A 6,219-nucleotide genomic window follows, 5' to 3' on the forward strand; every position below is an offset into this window, starting at 1 on the left:
CCAGAGGAGAGCCGGGAACGCATGCGCACAGGCGGGTCTTGGCCGCCGCGGGTCCGGAAGCTGCGGAGAAGTTCTTAGCTGGAAGGCGGGTTTGAGATTCATCGTTGCTCAGTGTGTTCCAAGTCTACATTAAACACTCACAGGCCTTGGCTTATTTAAACTTAACAACCCTGCAGTGTAGGGGTGCTATGATCCCCATTTTGTTATTAAGGAAACAGTCTCAGAGAGGTACAGCCGCTGCCCGGGGATCGCACAGCTTGAGAACGTATTCCTATTTTGAGCCAGTGAGTCATCAACAGGGCCCATAGAGCTTATAGAATTTGGTGGAGGTGTAGGGGAGGGGAGCATTCCTTAAGAAAAGAAATACAAAGTTACCAACACAAAATTGGGTATGAACATGAAAATGTAGACTATGGAATAATAACAAGTTACACATTTAAAAGAGCTCACAAACACCACAAACGTTGCACAATCCCCAAAGATAACGTAATGTTTTTATTAATTCACTGCCTGACACACCTCTGTGGTTTGTCGCCTACTTTTTTGGCTGCATGTACTTATTTCATAATATCCTGATCTACAGAGAGAAGAGAACAGTAAATTCTCTTTTCCTCTAGTGTGCTGGATGAAACTTTTTCTTAGTCATTATGGCTTAGAAAAAGTTTCAACTTCACAAGTCCATATTGGTGATGTCATCTAAATATTTTGGAAATTTGTGAAACCTTTCACAATGTTTAACTCATGTTAGCTACGTTTCGGAACATGTGTTCATGGACTGGCTTCTGGCTCAGTTCTTTTAATCATTAACTCACCTCCATTATACAGGGGCTTGTGGAGTAGCCACTAGAGCGTAAGGTCATGCCCCAGTAGACGGTGGGCCTTGTACCTAGTGAGTTAGCACCCTGGACAATAGGAGCGCTCCGGGAAGCCATTCCTACACCAAGACAACTAGTTAGGCAATTTAAGTATATCTGAAAATGGCTGTGAACCGCATCAGCATATCTCATGAAATGCAACCTGAATGTACTGAGCACCTACTATGCTCCAGGCACTTTTCTGGGTGCTGGGGTAGGTACATCGGTGAACAAAGAGAAAAAGAAGCCTATGCCTAGTGAACGGGAGACACACAATTAAATATAAATACATACATACATAAAACAGTGAGTAAATGTATGTATGGATGTCAGATTGTGAGAAGTACTATGGAGAAAATAAAGCAGAGTAAAGGAGACAGGATGGTCAGAGAAGGTGTCTCAGAGAAGGTGACTTAGAAGAGAGACCTAAAGAAAGTGAACGAACCAGTCTTGTGGATACAGGGGTAGAGCATTCCAGGAGAAGCAAACAATGAGGGCAAAAGCCCAGAGGTGGGAGCCTGCCTGATGCAGTGAGGAGGGGGGCGCCTAACTGGCTTAGGTGGTAGAATATGTGACACTGGATCTCGGGGTCATGCGTTTGAGCTCCACGTTGGGTTAGAGATCGCCTTAAAAAAAGGCAGGGGGAGGAAGTCCATACTGAGTGGGTAAGAATGTGGAAGAAGATACCTGGAGGGAGCCAGAAGCTAAGTCATGTAGGGCATTGTAAGCCATTGTGAGGTCTTTGGATTTTGCCCTGAGTGAGATGGGACCCACTGAAGATGGAGGGCAGCAGGGACGCAATTTGATTCACGTCTTCAGTGGTCGTGCTGGTGGCTGTGTTAAGAATAGGGTGTTAAGGGGCACCTGAGGGCTCAGTCAGTTAAGTGCCGGACTCTTGATTCTCTTGATTTCCGCTCAGGTCATGATCTCATGGTTAGTGGGTTTGAGCCCCACATCGGGCTCTGTGCTGACAGTGTGGACAGCCTGCTTGGGGTTCTGTCTCCCTCTCTCTCTCTGCCGCTCCCCTGCTTACTCTCTATCTCTCTCTCAAAATAAATAAAAGTAAACTTAAATTAAAAAAAAAGAATAGGCTGCTAAAATAATTCAAATGAAATAAAATGGTGCAATCTGTGGAAAACAGTTTAGCAGTTCCTCAAAAAGCTAAACATAGAGTTGCCACAGGACCCAGCAATTCCACTCCTGGGTATTTACCCAAGAGAATTAAAAACTGGTGTTCAAACAAATTATCTGTACGTGAGTATGCATAGTAGTACCATTCATAATAGCCAAAAGATGGCAATAACCCAAATGCCAATCCACAGATGAATGGATAAGCAAGGTGTCGTATATCCGTGCAATGGGATATTATTCAGCCCTGAAAAGGGATGGGGGTACTGGTTCATGCTACGATGTGGATGAATCTTGAAAATATAATGGGTGAAGAAAGCCATACACAAAGGTCACATATTGCATGAGTCCATTCATACAAAATGTCCAGAGTAGGCAAATCCATAGAGACAGAAAGCTGATTAGTGGTGCCAGGGATTGGGGGTGTGGGTAGGGGTGGGAATGGGGAGTCACTGTTTAATGGGTGTGAGGTCTCCTTTGGGGATGATGAAAATGTTTTGGAAATAATAGAGATGATGCTTTCACAACACTGTGAATGTACGAGATGCCTCTGGCTTGTGCCCTGTAAAATGGTTCATCTTTTAACCAAAAGATTTTTTAAAATCATAATTCAAATGAGAGATGATGGTGGCTTTTAGGAAGCCGTAGGAGACACAGTTAGAATCCACACATGTTCCTAAGATAGAGCTGACAGAACCCACTGATGGGTTGGGTGTTGGGAGGGAGATGAAGAAACGAGTCAAAATGATTGCAAGGTTTTTTGATCTAAGAAGCTGCTAAGACAAAGTTTCCATTTATTGAGATTAGATGAATAGCAAGCAGGTGGGGCACAGGGGGAAGTCGGGCTCGGGAGTTTGGTTTTGGACACTACGAGGTACCTAACAGACTTCCAACTGGACGTTCATTGAGAGGATAAGTGAATATGAATCTGAGTTCTGGGGTGAGGTCCAGCCTAGAGAGATATAGAAATTTGGGATGCCATCACTAAAAGAGTGGGTGAAAAAAGAAAAGAGAAGATAAGCACTGAGCCCCAATGTTCAAGGACCCCAGAGATGAGGAAGAAATGACAGACAAGGAGCAGCCATTGAGATAGGAAGGAAATCATGAGTGTGGAGAGTCTTGAGAGCCAAGGGAAGAAGATAAACCTAGAAAGAGAGTGACTATCAGTGAGAGGGCTCAAGTGACATGAGGGCAGGTCACTGGACTATTGGATTGAGCCACATGGAGGTCACCAAGTAATCAACTCAAAAGTTGATTTGGCCAAGTGGTGAAGCCAAACCCTGGTTGGGTGTTTCAAGAAGGACTGAGGAAAGGAATAGAATAGGAGACATTAGTACAGATCCCTCCGTTTCTCTCGCTCTCTCTCTCTCCCTGTCTCTCTCTCTCTTCCTCTTTTTAGGGTTTGCCATAAAACTGTAAAGAGCAGAGAACATTGGATCTGCAGCTAGAAAGCATATTTGTGTTAAGACATGTTTTATGACATCAAGAACGATCTAGAAGAGAGAGGAGTGCCTGACAGACAGGGGAGAATCGCTTGATTTATGTCCCTGAGTAGATGGAAGAGATGGGATCTAATGCACACTAGCAGTGTTTCCATAGTTACCAGGAGGGAAGGCAGAGAATGGGGTCTCAGGTGCAGGTAGGACATAGATGCCCTGGGAGCCTTCCAATGGCTCCTCTTCTCTTCACGAGATTGGAGCCCGGTCAAGGGTGAGAATGAGGAGTGGGGCAAGGGGAGAGGTTCAAGGGGGAGGTGAATGGACATGAGGAAGGCATCCAGGCCACGATCAGCATGGAGCCTACCTCGGGGCTCCATCCCATGACCCTGGGATCATGACCTGAGCCGGAATCAAGAGTGGAACGCTCAACCGACTGAGCCACCCAGGTGCCCCTTAACATGATTTTTTTTTTTAACGTGAGGTTCTATAGTTATTATGCTTATGATAAAGAGATAAATCCATTATCAGATTTGCTAAGGCCATCAGCAAACATACCCTAAGCAACCCCTGCGTTGTCGTGTCAGGTGATTACGGCTGATTAATATAGAACAGTCATGAAGCCATGGCTGCTTCTGCTCTATGCCTCCTGAGAGGCAGCGAGGGGGTTCATGAACCTGTCTGCCTGGGTTTGAATCCCAGCTCCGCTTCTTTTTTTTTTTTTTTTTTCAACGTTTTTTATTTATTTTTGGGACAGAGAGAGACAGAGCATGAACGGGGGAGGGGCAGAGAGAGAGGGAGACACAGAACCGGAAACAGGCTCCAGGCTCCGAGCCATCAGCCCAGAGCCTGAGGCGGGGCTCGAACTCACGGACCGCGAGATCGTGACCTGGCTGAAGTCGGACGCTTAACCGACTGCGCCACCCAGGCGCCCCCCAGCTCCGCTTCTTAAAGTCTATCTCTCCATGTCTCGGCTTTCTCATCTGTAAAATGGGGATGATAAGAGCAGCTGTGCCTCATAGTGTTTTTTTGTGAGGAGCGACTTGGTTATTACATATGAAGCACCTACCACAGTGCCTGCCGTGGAAGGAAACAGAATAAACCATGGCCATTATCGTATCACTGAATCCTCTTAATCTAGGAGAGAGGTAGGTACTACAATGATCCCTTTTTTACTTCAAGTGACAGAAACTAAAGTATTAAAGTGTTAGTATTCAAGGGGCGCCTGGGGGGGGAGGGCCAGTCGGTTTAAGCATCTAACTTGGGCTCAGGTCACGATCTCGCGGTTGTGAGTTCGAGCCCCGCGTGGGGCTCTGTACTGACAGCTCGGAGCCCGGAGCCTGCTTCGGATTCGGGGTCTCCCTCTCTCTCTGCCCCTCCCCTGCTTGTGCTCTGTCTCTCTCTGTGTCTCAAAAATGAATAAACATTAAAAAAAAATGAAGTGTTAGTATTCAAAGCCTTACACGCACACACACACACACGAATGCACATGTGCCTGCACACACGCATACGGCTGTACGTGTTTGTAGTAATTCTAGGTGCAAATGAAGACTTCAGAAGCCCAGAGAAGCTACACTGATCTACATAAGTACGTAAAGCAATATTTTCACAGCCACCAGATTAGCCAAAATTAGGTGATCTGAGAACACCGAGTTCCAGAGAAGTATCTGGAAGAATGGGTCAGCCGGCATTTATGGTAGCAATATAGACAGGTGTGTCCTTTCTGGAGAGCAATCTGGAATACTCCGAGAAATTAAATACGAGGATGCCTGGCACCCTCCTCTCTCCCCTCTCCGACAGGCCTGTGCGTGAGGTCTGCAGGAGGATGCAAATTGCGTGTGGTGTAGAAGCAAAGAATTGGAGGGAATTTTATGCCCATCATCGGGTCTTGAGAAGTGGAATGTGGAATGAGTAGTGAGGAACCCCCACAGCAACACAAAAGAGAGAGAAGCAATCATTATGCTGTCCTTAGTCAATGCCCGCTGCTAAATGCTTTAAGATGCCAGCTGGCGATGGTCCGGTGAGAAAGGCGCCCTTTTGGAACCGCCCCCGTTCTACCTGGAGAAGCTGTGGACCAGAGAGGTTAAGACACTCGCCCGAGGGCATCCAGCTAGTGAGCCGTCCGGGCCTGGGATTTTAAACTCAGGCGGCCTCTCCAGAATCCTCCTGTGACTCTCTCTTCGGGAGCTAGAAATCAACATAGCCGCACAGAGAGCGCTCCAAAAGCACAATGAGAGAAAGAGAAGGAGGTTTGTGGCTAGCTGACGTTTTTGCGAATCTAAAACGCACGCAAAGAAACTGACTGTAAGGATACACGCGAATCTGAATCAAAGAACAGAAGAGGGGCGCCTGGGTGGCGCAGTCGGTTAAGCGCCCGACTTCAGCTCAGGTCACGATCTCCTGGTTCAGGAGTTCCAGCCCCGCGTCGGGCTCTGTGCCGACAGCTCGGATGGGGCGGGGGGGGGGGGGGGGCGGGCAGGGAGGCAGAAGAAAGGGGGAAATGACTAATATGAAATTCAACCAAAGATGATGGCATAGAATCGGCTCACGTCTGTGCACTTGTGCACGTCTTGCACTTGTGCAAGGTAGGGAAGCATTGAGATTCCCCGGGAGGGGAGAATTTGGAGGGGGGGCGGGGTATGTACCCTGGAGAAAGTTGGTCGAGAGAAGAGGGGCAAGTGAGAAAGAGAAGCAGAGTGATAAAAGTTGGTAAGAGGGTAGCCTCGCAACAGCCAGACTGTCAGGGTTCAAATTCCAACTCAACCCCAAGTGACTTGACCTCCCCGTGCCTTTGTTTCCTG

Source organism: Lynx rufus, unplaced genomic scaffold (assembly GCF_022079265.1).
Source record: "Lynx rufus isolate CCGP_SWC_20201006 ecotype Redwood Valley unplaced genomic scaffold, mLynRuf1.p SCAF_16, whole genome shotgun sequence".
In the NCBI taxonomy this organism is placed as follows: Eukaryota; Metazoa; Chordata; class Mammalia; order Carnivora; family Felidae; genus Lynx; species Lynx rufus.